This window comes from Rhinatrema bivittatum, chromosome 9, assembly GCF_901001135.1.
Source record: "Rhinatrema bivittatum chromosome 9, aRhiBiv1.1, whole genome shotgun sequence".
Lineage (NCBI taxonomy): Eukaryota > Metazoa > Chordata > Amphibia > Gymnophiona > Rhinatrematidae > Rhinatrema > Rhinatrema bivittatum.
The window spans coordinates 35,036,820-35,058,019 of NC_042623.1; positions in this window are offsets into that span (position 1 = coordinate 35,036,820).

The window sequence follows — 21,200 nt, forward strand, 5'->3', positions numbered from 1 at the left end:
CTTCTTTTTGAACGCTTGACTACAAGTTTCTAGACGAAGGTCCGTGGGGAGTGCATTCCAGTGAGAGGGGATGGCAGTCGAGAAAGCTTGTTTCTTGAGCAGTGACTTGGCTGGAGGTGCATATAAGGTGCCTAAATAGCTGGTTCTGATGGGTCTCAGTGATGCGTGAGGACGAAGTGGGTCGCTCAGATCTAGCGATGTTTGTGAATGAATGGTCTTGTGTGTTATGGTTAGTACTTTGAATATGATTCTAGATTTAATGGGGAGCCAGTGTAGGTTCTTTAGAATAGGTGTGATGTGTTCACCTCTATTAGAGTTGGTTAGAATCCTGGCAGCCGAGTTTTGCAACATTTGTAGTGGTTTGGTGGTGATAGCTGGGAGGCCAATTAGCAGAGAGTTGCAATAATCAATTTTTGAAAAAAGAATTGTTTGGAGGACTGTTCTAAAGTCCTGAAAATGGAGGAGAGGTTTCAGCTTTTTCAATATGTGTAGCTTGTGAAAGCATTCTTTCGTAGTGTTTTTGACGAATTGTTTGAGATTCAGCCTATTGTCGATAGTAACGCCTAGGTCTCTTACGTGTGTGGGGGAGGTCCTTAGCGGTGTGATTAGGTTGTTGGTGGCCTGAACGTTGTCATCAAGGGTGATCAGCATGAGCTCCGTTTTTGAAGTATTGAGAACTAAGTTGAGGCTAGTGAGGAGGGAGTTTATGGACTGTAGATAATTGTTCCAGCAGTTGATGGTGTTGGAGATAGATTCAGTGATTGGCAGCAGGATCTGGACGTCATCGGCGTATATGAAGTGTGTGATCTTTAGACTTGAGAGCAGATGACATAGAGGGAAAAGATAGATGTTAAACAGGGTTGGGGAGAGAGATGATCCTTGAGGGACTCCGAGAGTGGACTTGACTGGGTGAGAATCCTTGTTGCTTATTCTGACCTTGTATGTCCTGTGGTTAAGGAATGATCTGAACCATTCGAGGGCTGAACCAGAGATGCCTATGTCTGAGAGCCGGGAGATGAGGATAGAGTGCTTTACGGTGTCAAATGCTGCCAATATATTGAGAAGTGCCAGGAGGTAGGTGGTCTTTTTCGCCAATCCAGAGAGTACTCTGTCTGTCAAAGAGATTAAGAGGGATTCCGTACTGAGGGATTTGCGGAATCTGAATTGCGCTGTTGTGAGAATCTTGCGATCTTCTAGGAATTCCGACAACTGTTTGACTATTCTCTCCATAATTTTGGCTACAAATGGTAGGTTAGCAATGGGACGAAAATTGGCTGGGTCTGCTGGGTTCAAGTTTGGTTTCTTGAGGAGAGGTTTGAGGGTGGCTATTTTCAGCGTGTCAGGTACTAATCCTTGGGTTAGCGAACGATTGATGATCTCTGCTAAGGGATTTGCAATGATGTTTGGGATGGTGAGTAGTAATTTAGATGGAATGGCATCTATTGGATGAGTGGAGGGTTTCATTTTCTTGAGAATCGATACAATTTCGAGTGAAGAAGTGGGTTCGAAGGAATCTAGGTTTGCTTTCTGGCTGGAGGGGGGAGAGAAGAGGGAAGGAGGTTCTATATTGTGCGTAGCCAGAGGTGTTATTAGCTTAAGGATTTTGTTTTCGAAGAATTGTGCCAGTTCAGTGCATCTGGATTGAGCCTGATCGTCAGGGATAACTGGGGAGGTGGGTTTTGTGAGCTCTGAGAGATATGAGAACAGCGCTTTGGCATCAGAGGAGAAGTTGTGAATTTTGTGGGCATAAAAATCTCTCTTTGTGCGAAGGATGATGTTTCTGTAACTGTGCATGAGGGTTTTGTATTCGTTTAGTGTGGCGTTGGATGGTCTCTTTCGCCATGTGTGTTCTTTTTTTCTCAGTTCTAGTTTAATGTTTTTTAGTTCTTGTGTGAACCATGGTTTTTTGTTTTTACAGGATGGGTCGAGCTGTTTAGTTTTAAGGGGCATAGTTCTTCTGCCACCTTGTTTGTGATGCTATGCCATGTAGAGATGGCTGTTTCTGCGTCAGAAAGGTCGAGGTTAGAGAGTTATGATGAGAGGTCGGAGGTTAGGTCTTCCTTGGAGCAAGAGTTCCTATAGTGAATAGTGGTTTTGGTGGTTGTTGACACCAGGTTGTCCCTGATACAGAGATCCGTTGTGATCATTAGATGGTCTGACCATGGGATAGGGGAGCAAAGCGGCATGGAAGATGGTGAGAGGCCAGAATTTATAAATATAAGGTCCAGTGTGTGTCCCGCTTTGTGCGTGGGACTTTTAACGATTTGTGAGAAGCCCATAGCCTTGAAGGAAGATAATAGCATTTCGCAGTTGGAGGATAGGGGAATCGCATCAATGTGAAGGTTGAAGTCTCCCAAGATGAGTTCGATGAGTGGAGATGGATCTGAGTCTAGGAGGCCGGGCGAGGCGTAGAGTAAACAAATTTGGAGTTGTTTTGAGCTAAAGAGGGCAAATTCCAGACGGGAGGTATGTATAGTGATCTGTAGGGATAGTCTCAGCTCTTTTTTTGCAGCTAAGCAGAGACCCGGTTGCTGCGTTTCTCCTTTTTGTGTTTTTATTTTCGGTTTTCTAAGCCTTTTTTTCCCTCTTTTTCCCTCCGGTTCACTGCTGGCTCACCGATGGGGGGGGGTGAGCGGGCTCTTGCCCCGACTGCGCTGTGCCGACCGCGCGAGCCCCTGCAGTGATGAGGGGAGACGGATCGTGGCGAAAAGAGGGACGCCCCAGCACACGTCGGCAATTTAAAGGGCCTAATTAGTGCAGGGATAGGCCGGCTTGGTTGGGGGTGGGAGCTGTTCACTCACCATGTGGCTGCTGCGTTTCTCCTTTTTGTGTTTTTATTTTCGGTTTTCTAAGCCTTTTTTTCCCTTTTTTTCCCCTCTTTTTCCCTCCGGTTCACTGCTGGCTCACCGATGGGGGGGTGAGCGGGCTCTTGCCCCGACTGGGCTGCGCAGACCGCGCGAGCCCCTGCAGTGATGAGGGGAGATGGATTGCGGCGAAAAGAGGGACGCCCCAGCACACGTCGCAATTTAAAGGGCCTAATCAGTGCAGGGATAGGCCGGCTGGGTTGGGGGCGGGAGCTGTTCACTCACCACGTGGCTGCTGCGTTTCTCCTTTTTGTGTTTTTATTTTCGGTTTTCTAAGCCTTTTTTTCCCTTCTTTTTCCCTCCGGTTCACTGCTGGCTCACCGATGGGGGGGTGAGCAGGCTCTTGCCCCAACTGGGCTGCGCCGACCGCGTGAGCCCCTGCAGTGATGAGGGGAGACGAAAAGAGGGACGCCCCAGCACACGTCGGGGTTAGCTGTCAGAAACACTGACTGCATTACTTTTTGTGACGTGAAGCACATTTCTTGCCCTGAGTTCACACCACACCCCTGCTTAGGTGCCTCCGCTGCACATCAGGGTTTTTTCTCTCAGTCTGTCCTATGGGTGTCTTTGAGGTGTAGAACTCAACTATTTTCCCTCCTAGGGCCCATTATGGGTTGGCTGCCTCACAGACAAAAGGGAGAAAGGTGGTGCCTTCACTGTGAGGTTTCCCATTTTTCAGGCAGCCTGTAGCTTGGGAATCACTTATGTGTGAGGACTGCCATCTTGCTTGTCCTCGAAGAAAGCAGAGTTGCTTACCTAAAACAAGTGTTCTCCAAGTACAGCAGGATGTCAGTGTTCGTGTTTCCCTACCTCCTCCCATGGGAGTTGGTTTCTCCATATGTTAGCTCTGCCTAAGGATCAGGAAGATGACTACAGCTGTACATACTCAGTACAGTATGTTGAAAGCTCTAGAATCTTTGAGATCAAAATTCCATGATGGGCTGCATCGGATAATGTCACCCATGTATTTATTTATTTAAAATATTTATATACCATTTTACCAATACAAGATTGACCAAAGCGGTTTACAATGGTAGTAACATAAAGTTCAAATAAGATAAAAATAATAAAACAAAGTTAGAATAAAAATACAATCTACTTCATGATCAATATAAATAAAATATTTTAAAAATTATAACAAAAGAAGAACATTAAAATAATTAACTGTTATTTTAAATAAAAGTATAGAAAGATAAGAAGAGATACACAAACATAACTATCAAGATGGTAATCTCCTGATATTAATTGAAATTTAAGTACCCATACATGAAGCTGGGCTAGTGACTACTGAGTGGAATCGATTTTGGAGAGAATCTATTACAGGTAAGCAACTCGTGTCTTCTCCTTTACCACCAATTTCTGACTCTGTGCTTTCCACCTGGCTGCACAGTGTGTTTGGAATAGACTTCTTGAGCTGCTGTGTCATGCTCCCTCTTTTGCCTTATTTAAATCCCATCTATAAACCTATCTTTTTGAATCTGCTTTTAAATCTTAATCCCTGATTGATCCGCTTACACCCTTATTATTTTTTTAACCATTTTCTTAATAAATGACAAAAGTCTTTTTTGCCTGTAAATTTATCTTTATTAGATTGTAAGCTGTACTGAGCCAGGTCTGTCCCTTATATGTTTTTGTGCAGCGCAGCGTACATAGAGTAGCATTGAGATTCTAATGCTCTGCCTGCCTTTGGGGTTCTGAGCGTGGAACGGAGAACATTTCTGGGAATGCTACTCTGGATGTTCTGGATTTCAACTTTTTACCTAAAATCCTAAATTTGCTAAAAGAATCTCCCTCCCACAGCCTTCCTATGTCATTAGTACTCACATATACAACTGGTTCCTCCCCAGCTAATTAATGCACATTAACAGCTGATATTAATGCACTATAGTACACTGGCCTCATACTTTGGAATGAGCCAGTAATTAGAGAGAATGCATGTCTTGCCTCATCTTGCCCTCAGCAAAGGATATTGTTTGAGAGCAAAGGAACGGAGCCTGTAGTCAGAGAACTAACTACTCCAGTGTCTGAATTATTAAAATCTTTTTCTTGTGCAGGCTGGAAGCGGAAAGGTGGATGGTTCTGGGTTACCGGGCAAAACAATGTTCTGCTACATTACAGCCTGTTTCCCTGCGGTAGTAGGAGTGCTCAAGCCTTAAGCACTTCCAAAGGACTAAAGTGGTGCTCTGTGAGAATCCCACGCATACCTGAGGGAAAGAATAGCTGGCGGCTTCTCTTTTCAATTTTTAGAACGAATAAGAAAGTTGTGAATCTTACAGCTTATATAGCTAGGAACAGAAATAGCACCATCTAAGTAAGAGTTTTCTGTCACTGCCAGAGCATTATACAGCCGAGCCCCTACTAGGTCACTGAATTTCATCTGTGGGTGAGATGCTGATTCTCCCCAGTGCATCCAATGGAGGAACTTCATTGTTTTACATTTCGACTCAGAAACATCTCTGAAGTTCTGAACTTCCCTCAGATACTGGGAGTCCTGGTGATGTTTTTTTCTGTAGGGACGGGGTAGGGAGGGGAGAGGGGGTGAAATGATCATGATTTTTACTGCTATCTCTCCCCTATGGGGACTATTACACTGAAATTCAGGACACTTGTTCTTGTGATACTAGACTTGAGCAAACAGTTTATAAGTAGGGTAATCATATATCTGGAGAAGAGACGGCTGAGGGGGGATATGATAGAGGTCTTTAAGATCATGAGAGGTCTTGAACGAGTAGATGTGACTCGGTTATTTACACTTTCGAATAATAGAAGGACTAGGGGGCATTCCATGAAGTTAGCAAGTAACACATTTAAGACTAATCGGAGAAAATTCTTTTTCACTCAACGCACAATAAAGCTCTGGAATTTGTTGCCAGAGAAGGTAGTTAGTGCAGTTAGTGTAGCTGGGTTCAAAAAAGGTTTGGATAAGTTCTTGGAGGAGAAGTCCATTAATGGCTATTAATCAATTATACTTAGGGAATAGCCACTGCTATTAATTGCATCAGTAGCATGGGTTCTTCTTAGTGTTTGGGTAATTGCCAGGCTCTTCTTGCCTGGTTTTGGCTGCTGTTGGAAACAGGATGCTGGGCTTGATGGACCCTTGGTCTGACCCAGCATGGCAATTTCTTATGTTCTTATGTTCTTATACTTTCTCTGTTTATCATTAAAATTAACGTATGAGATAAAATAATAAAAAATGCAGGTATGCATTGTGTGACTTTGAGCTGTGTGTTGATGTTCCGTTGCCTGTCATAATTCATGCTGCTTATCTACGGGAAAAGAGCAAGTTTGCTTACCGTAAAAGGTGTTTTCCGTAGATAGCAGATGAATTAGCCATGCTGACCCGCCCGCCTCACCGGACAGTTCTGGCATTGCATATCGTCTTGCTTTGACACGGACTGAGGAGACTCAGGGAAACGCGGGAAGATACAAGAAGGAACACCTCAATAAACTACTTTGGTTATCTTAGAGAGCTCTGCCACCTAGTGGCAAGGAGGATGTACCCAGACAGCATGGCTAATTCATCTGCTATCTACAGAAAACAACGTTTTCGGTAAGCAAACTTGCTCTTCTTGTACATCTTTGCCTGATTCTCTGTTCTGTTTAGGCTTCCCAATGGCCTTTCTTGTCTGTGTGTTCCTAACTTTGCTCTGTCCTGTATTAGACCTTTCAGTGTCTTTCCTTGCCTGTGTTTTCCTAGTCTTGCCCTGTCTTGTGTTAGTCCTTCCAGTGGCCTTTCTTGTCTATGTTTCCTAGCCTTGCTTTTGTTCTGTGTTAAGCCTTCCACTGGCCGCCTTGTCTATGTGTTTCCCTTGTGTTATCTGTTGTTGTTTCATGCTTTATCTGTTTTCTTGTTTGGTCTCTGGACTTACCCTGCTTTGTACTTATTTGTCAGTTCCTGTCTTGACAGTGCTCACCCCTGTTTGTGTTCAGTGTGGCCAGGGTATCTTCCCATCCCTTTGCTTCTTGCTGCCTCCCAGTTCCAGTGGGTGCCCTGTCCCTAACCCTGTGTACTGTCCTTCATAAGACCTGCCAGTTACCAGCACTGGAGGGCTCAATCCAAAGGGAAGGTGGCTGGTTGCCTGCTCCTGACTCCTGCAGATTACTTCATGCCTGATTTGCCTGCTCCTGGCCCCCGCAGACCCCAGCCTAGGGGGAACCTTCAAATCAGCCAGTGCGGCCATGACAACAGTCTAGTAAGGCTGAGTGGACCTAGGCAGCTGGATATTCAAGCAATGGCTTCACTGAATTGTTACAGATCTTGAAGGTAGAATGGGAGCGGAGAGGAATGGGGAGAGCTGATGGTTATTGACCTAAAGTTTCTGGCTGGCTCTGCTGCCAGTTCTGGAGTTGCAGTTCCTAGGGTGATTGAATTTAGTTTTGAGATCTCTTTTGTTTAGATAGAATTTATATAGTCATGAGGTCTTCAGATATATAAAGAACAGCCTGAAAAGTTGAGATCTCTTAAAAATTAATACATCTGGGTTGTAAGTTATCATTTATCAGTGTTGTTATTGCACAGAAGCACCATATCATGATATCCATTCCCTAAACCCAGGAAAATGACCCCTGACTTCACCATGAAGTTTATATTTTTAGCTCGGTAATAACTCAGGAAATTTGCTACAAAACTCTGACAAATTTACATCCCTAATGATAGTGCATTGGCATATCGTTAAGGGAAATTCACTCCATCTCCAGATGAAACAAGACCCATGAATTTTTCTGTCTCGGGAAGGAGAAACAGCAGAGACAAATTAAGGAGTTAATTAGTGAGAAAGCAAGTATCTAATTTATTAAATGCAAATGAGTTATAGCTCATCACAGACATGAGCAGCATACATCCTCTTCCTTCCTACAAACACGAGAAAAAGAAGCATTGGAAAGGGACTGACAATCAGTGAATGATCACTTTTAATCCTCACACTCCAGTGCCTGATCATGGGTAGTGTTATCCAGTTGCTTACATTGTTGAAATACTGTATATGGCTTAGATATTGATAGTGAGAGCACTATTGGTAGCATAAAAATCTATATACAAAGTTCTTTAGAGCTATATCCAGAGATTTAATGAGGTTTATATCACTTAAATCCTGTAAAGTTCTTGCGGGGTAGTTTAAGATTATGTGCAAAGCCTTTTGTAGTGCTTGTGTCATTGGATGATAGCAAAAGCTGCATCAAAGAGCTTCCTAGCACTTGTGCTAGTCCTTCCAGTGGCCTTACTTGTCTCTGTGTTCCTAGCTTTGATTTTGTTCTGTGTTAAGCCTTCCACTGGCCCCCTTGTCTGTGTGTTTCCCTTGTGCTATTTGTTGTTGTTTCTTGCTTTATCTGTTTTCTTGTTTGGTCTCTGGACTTACCCTGCCTTGTGCTTATTTGTCAGTCCCTGTCTTGACAGTGCTCACCTAGCACATAGAGAGATGGGTTCAAGACCAGTGGGTTATGCACCTCTAACAGCAGCTGGAAATGGAACAAACTGATGTCACAGTATATATACTCCTGCAATGACATCAGCCTGCCAGTATTCTCCGTCTCCAGCAAATGGTGGATGTGCATTTCCCTACTGGGGATTGCTATAGATTTTGGAAGGAGAAATAGAAGAAAAAATAAATTCGCCCCGCTCTCCTGCGATGATACCAAATGGTCCCTCCCCCAATTGAGAATTCCTGAGGTGATTTCTGTGGTCCCTCAGATGAGTGCCTTGGTACGGTAGCTGGTTTTTGAGCCGGTGTGGACTTAACTGCTTGGACAGCTGAAAGGCATCGGGTGCAGGAAGCCAAGTGTGGCGGTGGCGGCATATGCCCTCTCCCCCCACAGCTGGAGACCATCTCTGTACTCAGCTGGAAGGCTGAGCTCAGGTAAGATTTAAAAAATATATATATCTAATATAAATACAAAAATGCATAAAGAGAATTTTTGTGTAGGGTTTCCTTCTTACCCAGTCTCCGTGCTGGAGCACCGTTCCAAAGTTCGACCCCATCTGAGGGAGATTTAAGAGACGTGGGCAGCCTGGCGGGTTGAGCAGCCTTTATTGGCTAGGTCCCGCTCTGAGACTTTTCTCCTGTGCACCGAATGGTAGGCTGCGATGGTGTTTCGCGCATTTTGCTTGTGTGTTTGGCTGCCCTCTTTAGGAGCATCAGTTCAGGCAGTGCATCTGTTTGTGAGTTCAGGTGGTGCGTCCAGTTTTTGGATGCTTAGGTGGGCATTGATGTGGGCATCCAGGTTAAGTAGCATCCAGGCTAGATGCGCGCTTAAGCCGTGCACTTTGCTTGGGTGTGTTGCTTTGGCGCTTATCTTTGGTATGCCTAGGTTTTGGATGCCTAAAATTGTGGACGCCTAAAATTTTGGACGCTTAATTTTTAGACGCCTAATTTTTGGACATATAAAAAAAAGAATGGCATCTATAGCTAAAAAAATCTAAGCGTCTTTCCGTATGCGCTGCTGTCATATTCAGGCATCTCAGCCTGGTGTGCCCTCTAACTTCTTCCAGCGCTGTTTGGAGGCTTAGGAAGATTTATCTTCCTCTGATTTTACTAAACATGGTTCTTCTCAGTCTGATGAGGGCCTGGGTAAAGACGTGTCAGGAGAAATGCCTAATCTTGGAACTCCCTTAACTGGTTTGTCAACGGGGGAAGGTAGCTCAGTAGGCACAGCACAGGTGCCTCCTGGTTTGGATCCTTCTTCCTTTTCTTGGGGAGGATTTTTTCAAGGGTTGCAATCCTTTCTTCAGGCGCAGTCCTCAGCGCAGCTCAGTCTTGCCAGAGCAGAGCTGCAGCCTGTTACTGCTGTTAAGCACTGGAATACACCTAGATCAGTAGTAGGACTTCCAGTAGGGATCCCAATGCTACGGATGACGAGGATGATTCTGACTCCCTGGAGGATGGGGAAATTCCTCTGGGACTGGAACTGTATAGGACTATGTTGCAGTTCTTTCATAGAAATGAACTGCTGGCTCTGATTTCACAGACTTTGAAAATGCTGGGAGTGCCTGGGATGGATTTGAATTCTGAGGCAAAGAAAAAACCCATTTTGGTCTCCTTGCATAAAGCCTCTTGTTTTTTCTCTGTCATGGAGGCCATTCAGGAATTGATTGATCTTGAGTGGGGTGACCCAGATGCTAATTTCAAAGGGGGCGGGGTTTTGGAAGTCCTATACCCCTTGGATCCAGTGGTGAGAGAGTGTTTACGTTTTCCAAAGGTGGACGCATTTGTTTGTGTAGTCTCCAAACGAACTACTATCCAGTAGAGGGAGGCGCGGCCTTGAATGATCCTGATAGGAGGCCATCCTTGAATAAGAATTTGAAGCAGTGGCAGTGACTTTGCAGATAGCTTCTTGTTGTTCCCTGGTGGCTTGCTCTTGTTTATTTCTCTCTCAGGACTTTGATGACTCTGGAGTGAATTCCAGGTCAGTTATGGAGCCAGCAGCTGCCTTTTTGGCAGATGCGGGCTACAGTTTGGTCTAAACTTTGGCCAGAGGGGTGGCTTTGATAATAGCAGCCTGGAGTCAGCTATGGCTGAGAAATTGGTCAGCCGATGCGACCTCTAAGGCTAACCTTATGAAATTGCCCTTTGAAGGCTCACTCTTATTTAGAAGCGAGTTGGAGAAAATGGCCAGTAAGTGGGGCAGAGGATAAGAAGCCGGAGGATAAGAAGCAGACACCATGCTCCTTTACCATGAGAGATTGTGCTTGGAGATCCAAACGTTTTCGACCCTACAGAGGAGCAACCTTCCAGAGGACTCATTCTTTTGGTAGGTCTCAGTCCTTTCTTCCCAGACAGCCCAGATAGGGCGCGGGCTCAGGTGGTGGAACCTCCCGAGCCTCTCAATAAAGGTTTGCCAACTCACCCCCCCTGGAACAGGAGATAGGGGGATGCCTTTCCCTCTTTTATCAGAGGTGGGTCGAGATCATGAGGGATCAGTGGGTCCTGGAGGTGATACGAGAAGGATATGTGTTGGAGTTTCTCAGTGTTCCTTGGGACGTGCTCATGGTGTCTCCCTGCCACTCCCTGCAAAAGAAACAGGCAATGGAGTCTATTCTTTCAAGGCTACTAAGTCTGAGGGTTGTGGTTCCAGTATCCATATCTCAAGAAAATATGGGGTGATATTCCATTATTTACGATGTGCCTAAGAAGGAGGCCTCCTTTTGTCCCATCCTAGATCTCAAAGGAGTCAACCGTCATTTGCGGGTGAAACTTTGCGCTCAGTGATAATGGCTGTGCAGTCAGGGGAATTTCTGACCACCTTGATTTGTCCGAGGCATACCTTTATATTCCTATCTGATTGGAGCACTGATGTTTTCTGTGTTTCGCAGTGTTAGGGTGCCATTATCAGTTTTGAGTGTTGCCTTTTGGTCTGGCCACTGCACCCACACCTTTTTCCAAGGTTATGGTGGTGGTGGCAGCAAAGTTGAGAAAAGATGGGATTCTGGTTCATCTGTATTTGGACAACTGGCTGATTCGGGCCAAGTCTATGGAAGAGAGCCGACTGATGACCCGCAAGGTGATCTCCTTGTTGCAAGAGCTCAGTTAGTGGTGAACCTAGCCAAGAGCAATCTTAGCCATCTCAAGCATTGGAGTGGCTGGGTGTTCGGTTCAACACGAGGTAGGGCAAAGTCTTCTTGCCAGAAGCTTGTATTCAGAAGTTGATAATGCAGATGCATCTCTTGGTGAACACTATATGCCCAACAGTTTGGGCCTATCTACAGGTACTTGTTTTAATGGCAGCAACCCTGGAAATGGTGCTGTGGGTGAGGATGCACATGCATCCTCTTTAGTACTCTTTGCTGTCTTGTTGGAACCCGGAGTCTCAGGACTACTTGATGCAGTTCCAACTGCTGATGGAAATCTGCTCTCACCTTCATTTATGGTTGCAGGCGGATCATCTGAGAAGGGGAGTTTCCCTGACATCACCGGACTGGTTGGTACTCACAACAGATGCGAGTCTCCAGGGTTGAGGAGCTCACTCTAAGAAACTATCGGTGCAAGGGTGCTAGAATTCAGAAGAGTCTCCTTTGAACGTCAATCGGAAGCCCGAGCAGTATGGTTGGTGTGCCTGTAGTTGAACAGCAGGCTGCAGTGTCAGGCGGTCTGAGTAATGTTGGACAACACAATGACGATGGCTTATATCAGTCTACAGGGAGGAACCAAGAGACAGCAAGTGTCGCAGTAAATAGACCAACTTATGAAATAGGCGGATGTGCATCTTTAGGAGATCTCAGCCTTGCACACTGCAGGAAAAGACAATGTAAGAGCAGACTTTCTCAGCAGGAAGAGTCTGAACTCAGGAGAATGGGTATTGTTGGATGAGGCATTTCAGCCGATAGTGGATCACTGGGGCCTTCTGTTCTTAGACCTGCTGGCGACTTCTTGCAATGCAAAGGTTCCTCGATTCTTCAGTCACAGGAGAGATCCGAAGTCCTTGGGTATTGATGCTCTCATGCAGATCTGTCTGGAAGACAAACTGCTATTTGCCTTTCCTCAGTGGCTCATGTTGGGCAGAATAGTTTGGAGGGTCGAAGGCCACAGGGGAATGGTGCTTTTGGTAGTACTGGATTGGCCCTGGAGACCATAATATGCAGATATGCAAAGATTCCTGGTAGATTCCCCCCTTCATCTTCCGGCACACAGGAATCTGTTACAGCAGGGACCTGTCCTTCTCAAAGAGCTGACTCAGTTTTGTCTTACAGTAGGGCCCTTAAGAGGTCTCGCTTGTTGAAGTGTGGATATTCTACCTTGGTAGTTGCCACCTTGCCGCGAGCATGAAAATTCTCCACTTCCTTGGCCTATGTACGGGTTTGGTGAGTGTTTGAGGCTTGGTGTGAGGATCGAGGAGTGTTTCCTCGTTCAGTTAGAATCCCTCTCATTTTGGAATTTTTGCAGGATGGATTGATTCCTTGAAGGTACAGGTAGCGGCTCTTACCTGTTTCAGGGGTCAAGTGAATTGTGAATCCTTATCGTCTCATCCTGATGTGGCTCGTTTCTTGAGGGGAGTGAAACATCATTGTTCTCCCTTGCAGCTACCTGTACCCTTGTAGAGTCTTAATGTGGTTTTGGACTTTTTAGCGGGTCCTACATTTTGACGGATGCGCACCCTTTCCTTGCTCTTATTGACCTTGAAAACAGTGTTTCTGGTGGCAATATGCCTTGCATGTTGAATTTCTGAGCTGCAGACCTTGACTTGTCAGGAACTTTTCCTTCGGGTGACTCCAGGAATGATTCAACTGCGTATTGTTCCTTATTTCTTGCCTAAAGTGGTCTCAGATTTTCACTTGAATCAGTCCATTTCCTTGCTGTCTCTGGATAAGGAAAGAGATATGGAGGAATATCGCCGGTTACGTCCCTTGGATGTCAAGAGACATGTCTTGAGGTATCTGGTTGTTTCTAAGTCTTTCTGAAAGATGGATTGCCTCTTCATTCTTCATGGTGGAGGTAAACAAGGCGAGCCAATTAAAGAGGTAATCACGGCCGCATATGTGGCTGCTGAAAAGCCGTTGCCTATTCAGGTTAGGGCTCATTCTACTAGGGCTCAGGTAGTGTCATGGGCAGAGGTTAGATTGTTGTGTCCTGTCGACATTTGCCGAGCTGCGACATGGTCCTCCTTACACACCTTTTTCAGGTATTATTGTCTGGATGTGCAGGCCCGAGAGGATGCAGCCTTTGCATGGGAAGTTTTGACTGCACCGCGGGCAGCCTCCCATGCTATTCGGGAGTAGCTTTGGTACATTTCACTAGTCCTGAACCCATCTGTCTATGTGCCGGTAAATGAGAAATTACTACTTACCTGATCATTTCTTTTTCCTTAATATAGACCGATGGGTTCAACTTCATTCTCTTGGCTGCTGTATGTTTGTGTTATAGTCCTCCTGGGTGATTACATGTTCCAGGGGTTACTGGTAAGTGTTACTCTCACAGGACAAGCAGGATGGTAGTCCTCACATATGGGTGACGTCAGTGGACGAAGCCCCGCCTTGGAAAACTTTTCTGTCAAAGTTTCTATAAAGCTTTGACTGACGCTGGCATACTGAGTGCACTGAGCATGCTCAGCCTGCAATTATCCCTGTAACCACAGGTGTCTCCCCTCAGTCTTCTTTTTTCCGCTCTGCAGTAAGTATAGCGGTTAGGAGCTCTGTGAGAAATTCTCATAACTTTTCCTCACGGAAACACTTAAACTTTTACTTCACAAATGCTTTTTCCCTGTGTGGGTCTCCCCTCGCTTACGTTTAATCGACGCTCGGAGAGTACTATGCCCTGTTTTTCGGTCAGTTCCTGTCACCTCACTACGGTTTCCCCGGCCTACCAACCAAATTGTGGCCTTCCCTCTCCCTATGTTTTTACAGTTAGCCCCACATAGCCTGCGAGTATCCTCCTGTGACCCTCTGCCTGGTTATTAGCATTAGTGGGATAGGGACTTCCACGGTTACCATTGCCGCCAGAGGCCCCTGACGAATTCATACCTTGGTACCTTCATGCAGTTGATGCCCCTATCGCTACCATCAGTACCCCCTTCCAGGCCGTCCTGCCTTTTTCGACACCATCGACACTCCTCCCCCGGCGGTCGATCGATGCCATCGATCCCCGCATCGATTTTTTCAGTGCCATCAATGTTTTCATCCATGGCGCTGATTTTTCCATCGGTCTCGATGCCCGGGCAGATGCCATCGATGCACACCTCGGTGTCGTCGGTGCCATCGATGCTTGGGTTGATGCCATCGATGCCTGGGTTGATGCCATCGATGCCCAGGTCAGTTTCATCGATGCCCAGGTCGATTCCATCGATTCCATCAATGCCATCGTCAATTCTATCGATGCCCAGGCCATTTCCATCGATGCCCGGGTTGATTCCATCGATGCCATCGATGCCCGGGTCAGTTCCATCGGTGCCATCGATGCCTGGGTCGATGCCATATCGATGCCGTATCGATGCCATCAATGCTGTATCGATGCCATCGATTCCCATGTCGTTTCCATCGATGCCCATGTCGGTGCCATCGAGGCCATTAATGCCCATGTCGATGTCATCGATGCCCAGGTCGATGCCCATGTCGATGCCATTGATGCCCAGGTTGATGCCCGTGTCGATGCCATCGATGCCCAGGTCGATGCCATCGATACCCAGCTCTATGCCATTGAAGCCATCGATTCCCATGTCGCTGCCATCGAGGCCATCGACACCCATGGCCATGCTGTCAATGCCCGTGGCCATGCCACTGATTCCGTCAGCGTCCGTCTCCATTCATCGATGCCGTGGATGCCCACGTCATTTCCATCGGTGCCCTCGTCATTCCTTTCGATGCGACCATCGATTCCGTTGAGTCCGGTATCAATTTATCGATGTCTATTCGATCCTTTGATGCCACATCGTTGCCATCGATACCTATACAGATGCCATCGGTGCCTCCATCATTGTTAATGCTCTGCCCGGGCCATTGACATTTTTTCATATATATATTTGATGATACCCTTGATGCCGCTTTATGCCGCCATCGATACCGTCAATACTGACATAGCACCTACACGCATTGCCCTTGCCTAAACACTGCTCCATGCTTGGGGTTTTTTACTAAAGCCCCATATCAGCTTACGACACTACATAGTGACAGGAGCAGTGCAGGCATGCTGACAGTCCATCATCATTCACCATCCAGGACAGTGAGGGCGTCCACCTCAGCGCTGGGGACAGACCGGGCCGAGCACCGTGGCACTCATTGTCACCGGCACGGTGACCATCTGCCACCGACGCCATCCAGCACATCGGTGCTATCCTACTCGGTGCTGGAGAATGCCTGGGCCGAGCAACATTGCTACTGCCACCACCACTGTTCCACACAACGCTGGCAGTCTTCCATGTTCCAGAATGACCAGACCGAGTTCCGCAGAATTCTGCACTGGCATCATGATACATCGAGCCGCTGCAAAGAGGGCTGGGTTCATGAGTCATAATGGCTCCACTGTACCCGAGGCATTCCCCACCGACACTGGTGCGGAGTTCTGACCCTCCACAAATTACTGTGGTAGTGCCAGACACACCCAGCCTGTCTCCTCTGTACCTGCGCTACCATACCAGGTTACAGAGTTGAGTCGGACATGTACGTCCTTCAGGCTATCCCTTGATGACTCCTGAAATCCACGGAGCCATCAATCTTCTCCGGCTCGTCCTTCTGCGATCCACAATGGATGGTAAGTACTCTAATCCCGCTTCAGTGACAATCTCATTGAGACCTGTTCTCTAAATCAGGCCATATGGTTCGAAAGGTTCTAGGTTGTCTGGCCTTCTAAGAACCGTATTAGTGTCACATATCGCTATTGCCAGCTATGTCGGACACAATACCAAGAGAACCTCTCTATCAATCATTTGGGATTACATCAGACATCAGACATCCTCTCAGACATCCTCTCAGACATCCCGATACAGTACAGTGCGCTCCGACGGAGGCACTGTTAGCCTGCTATTGGATGCGCGTTTTCCCTTACCCCTTATTCAGTAAGGGGAGGAAAACGTGCATCCAACCCGCGGCACCTAATAGCGCCCTCAACATGCAAATGCATGTTGATAGCCCTATTAGGTATGTGCGCGGGATACAGAAAGTAAAATGTGCAGCCAAGCCGCACATTTTACTTTCAGAAATTTGCGCCGACCCAAAGGTCGGCGCTAATTTCTTCCAGCACCAGGAAAGTGCCGGAAGAAAATGCCGGAAGGAAAGTGCAGTTTTTACTGCTTTTCTGTGCACCCTCCGACTTAATATCATGGCGATATTAAGTCGGAGGTCCCGAAGAGTAAAAAAGTAAAAAAAAAAAAATCTGAATTCGGCCCGCGGCTGTCGGGCTGAAAACTGGACGCTCAATTTTGCCAGCGTCCGGTTTCCGAGCCCGTGGCTGTCAGCGGGCTCGAGAACCAATGCCGGCAAAATTGAGCGTCGGCTGTCAAACCCGCTGACAGCTGCCGCTCCTGTCAAAAAGCATGGACAGCTGCATAACAACAGTCAATCCAAGCAAGGAGCTCTACCTTCTTCATGACTCACTATAAATCTATTACCTGGGATTGCTGTTCACTACCATAAATCCCATATAGTACACTTCTGGACACCACAGTCACAACGAACGTCCTGTCCAACAACCGCACAGACATTCTGACAAATTCCTATATGTCTCTGCGCGCATACACCATAACCTCAGCCCCACAATTCTTTCATTGTTGGGCCACGGCATTTTTTCACCATGCATTTACTCATAGGTCCCAAAAAATTGCTATGAGTAAGATTCAGTGAAATTCAATTATCAGTGGACCTAAGCTGTTCAATCGCTATCATCCCTGAACCATATTGCAGATCTAGAGCTAAAACCTACACTGGTCCTGCTCATACTTGCATTTACTCAGGGTTGCAGAGTTCGAACTAGCATCTTCTGAACCCAATATGTGTCTCTTCCGCTCCATGCACAGTTTCACGTTAACTTCCTGGAGCTTTGAGCCATGAGTTATGCCTTTATGCCTTACAATACTGCCTATGCAGCAAACCTTTGTGCATACAGACAGATAGAATAGTGACATTGTGGTATTTCCAACACACAAGCACGCACAACCTCTTAGCTGCTCTGCTAGGAAGCTGTGCAGCTCTACTCTTGGCCCTTGCTCACTCCATGCATCCCTGGACCACTTATCTAACAGACTTACTGAACGCACTAGCAGACCTTCTCCACATAAGTTTCCATCCTCTCGGATGGTCTTGGATTATATGTGTAACAACAGTCAACCCAAGCAACCTCCACCCATGCAACCTCTCTAACCTCCACCTTGCTTTAAACTCCTCTAAAACTGAACTCCTCATCATTTCAAATCACCCTGACCAGACACCACCATCTGCTTGTGACCTCACCCTTCCCTCAAATGCTTTTCCCTACTTCGTGCAAGATCTCAGTGTCTCCCTAGACCACCAACTAAACTTCAAAAACCACATTAACACACCCATAAAGGGAGGATTTTTCAAGCTCCATATCCTCAAAAAACTTTAACCCCTACTCCATTCGCAAGACTTCCGCACAGTCCTGCAAGCGACAATGTTATAAAAAATGGATTACTGCAATTCCTTACTTCTAGGCCTTCCCTATTCTACTATTAGACCCCTGCAAATGTTACAGAATGCTATGGCAATAATCCTTACAAATACACGCAAAGTCGACCACATCACCCCTATTCTTAAGGAACTTCATTGGCTTCCCATCTCCTCCTGCATCAGATACAAAACCCTCACCATTATTCACAACTCCCTGCACAACCACAATCACTCCTGGTTTGAGGATGCTCTTCAATTCCGCTCCTCCAATCATCCTATTAGAAATGTATTTTCAGGAACCCTCTTCACCCCTTCCCTTAAATGTGCTCACCACACTTCCACCAGAGAAAGATCCCTAACCATTGCAGGCCCCTCCCTCTGGAATACTATGCCACTTGAGCTCCGACTAGAACCATGCATTCGGAAATTCAAAACAGGGGTTAAAACATGGCTCTTTAAAATGGCCTACCCTGTTCTGGATCCTACGTAGTCCTCCTGCTCCCTCTACTCCTTCAGAGAAAGAGCCCTTGTCATTAACGTACTTTTAGCCTTCTCCTTTATTCCTTTAATTATACTCTGTTTTATCTCCCATTTCTCTGCACCTCCTTATATACCCTCATTTATACCCCTTTCCCGCTTCCCCTGTCCTTAAACCCTACCTTTTTCCCTATAGTAACCCTTTTATACCCCTTTTATTTACCCCCTCCACTACCCTTTAAACATTACCTTTCCCTATAGCAACCCTGCTAGTCTATATATAGTTGCCTTTCTGAACACATAATTTGTAATTTCATCAAAATCACAGAACATATAGAAAGACATGGTTTAATGGAACAAAGTCAGCATAGCTTTACCCAGGGCAAGTCTTTCCTCACAAATCTGCTTCACTCTTTTGAAGGAGTTAATAAACATGTGGATAAAGGTGAACCGGTAGATATAGTATACTTGGATTTTCAGAAGGCGTTTGACAAAGTTCCTCATGAAAGGCTTCTAGGAAAAGTAAAAAGTCATGGTATAGGTGGTGATGTCCTTTCATGGATTGCAAACTGGCTAAAAGACAGGAAACAGAGAGTAGGATTAAATGGACAATTTTCTCAGTGGAAGGGAGTGGACAGTGGAGTGCCTCAGGGATCTATATTGGGACCCTTACTTTTCAATATATTTATAAATGATCTGGAAAGAAATACGACGAGTGAGATAATCAAATTTGCAGATGACACAAAATTGTTCAGAGTAGTTAAATCACAAGCAGATTGTGATAAATTGCAGGAAGACCTTGTGAGACTGGAAAATTGGGCATCCAAATGGAAGATGAAATTTAATGTGGATAAGTGCAAGGTGATGCATATAGGGAAAAATAACCCATGCTATAATTACACAATGTTGGGTTCCATATTAGGTGCTACAACCCAAGAAAGAGATCTAGGTGTCATAGTGGATAACACATTGAAATCGTTGGTTCAGTGTGCTGCGGCAGTCAAAAAAGCAAACAGAATGCTGGGAATTATTAGAAAGGGAATGGTGAATAAAACGGAAAATGTCATAATGCCTCTGTATGGCTCCATGGTGAGACCGCACCTTGAATACTGTGTACAATTCTGGTCGCCGCATCTCAAAAAAGATATAATTGCTATGGAGAAGGTACAGAGAAGGGCGACCAAAATGATAAGGGGAATGGAACAACTCCCCTATGAGGAAAGACTAAAGAGGTTAGGACTTTTCAGCTTGGAGAAGAGACGACTGAGGGGGGGATATGATAGAGGTGTTTAAAATCATGAGAGGTCTAGAACGGGTAGATGTGAATCGGTTATTTACTCTTTCGGATAGTAGAAAGACTAGGGGCACTCCATGAAGTTAGCATGGGGCACATTTAAAACTAATCAGAGAAAGTTCTTTTTTACTCAACACACAATTAAACTCTGGAATTTGTTGCCAAAGGATGTGGTTAGTGCAGTTAGAATAGCTGTGTTTAAAAAAGGATTGGATAAGTTCTTGGAGGAGAAGTCCATTACCTGCTATTAAGTTCACTTAGAGAATAGCCACTGCCATTAGCAATGGTAACATGGAATAGACTTAGTTTTTGTGTACTTTCCAGGTTCTTATGGCCTGGATTGGCCACTGTTGGAAACAGGATGCTGGGCTTGATGGACCCTTGGTCTGACCCAGTATGGCATTTTCTTATGTTCTTATATAGTGTCTCCTGTATGTACTAGTTAAAGATAATGTATATTATTGTATATAATACTTTTTGTTATTATTGTATATAATACTTTCTCACAGGACAAGCAGGATGGTAGTCCTCACATATGGGTGACATCATCAGGATGGAGCCCAATCACGGAAAACTTCTGTCAAAGTTTCCAGAACTTTGACTGGCCCCTACTGGGCAGGCCCAGCATGGCACTAACCCTGCAGCCAGCAGGGGTCCCCCTTCAGTCTTCTTTTTTCCACGCAGCAGTAGCCTCGCGGTTTAGGAGCTCTGAACACATTCCTGACAGGAATTTTCCTCACGGACTTATTTAAAATTATTTTGCCCCACAGGGGTCCCTCCTCTAACTTTTCTCAGGCCGCGGTACTCCGGTAAGTTTTTCACCGTTTTTTGTTGGTTACCGTCGAGTTTGGCCCTCGCAGCCTACTGGCCGTCGACCGTACCGCGGCTCGATTTTTTCTATGGCCATGGTGGCAGGTTTTCGTCAGTGCCTTGACTGTACTCGCACCATGTCTATCACAGACCCTCATAGAGTCTGTGTAATGTGTTTAGGCCGTGAGCATGATGTCCTGACTTGCACCAAATGTGCCCTCATGACACCAAAAGGTCGCAAAGCCAGGATGGAGAAGATGGGACTCCTTTTCCGTGCTCACACCCCGACGCCGTCCATCGCATCAACGTCATCGGAACCAGCACCGTCGAAGTTGCACCACCATCGACAACCGTCCGGTGACTGCCCGCCATCGACGTCTTCACGGCCATCGACTCCCGTTTCTCCCCCTCAAGATCAAGGGGATTGAAGGGAGAAACATTGCCATTGGCATCGTAAGTCTCGGACCATCGAGGGAGCGAAATCATCGACCTCTCCACCGTCCAAGCCACCATCGAAGAAGCCTCGTCCAGGAACGGCACCAACCACTCCTGCGACCGGGACATCAAGGCCACCCTCACCCGATCGGGGTTTGGGAGCCGCGATTCCGCCTATAAAGGTGGTCCCTCCGACTGTGCCTCAGCCTCCCTCTTCCGTCACGGAGCCGGAGCTGATTGCTCCAGGTCTCCGGGAAGAACTGGACTGGCTGGTCAGCAG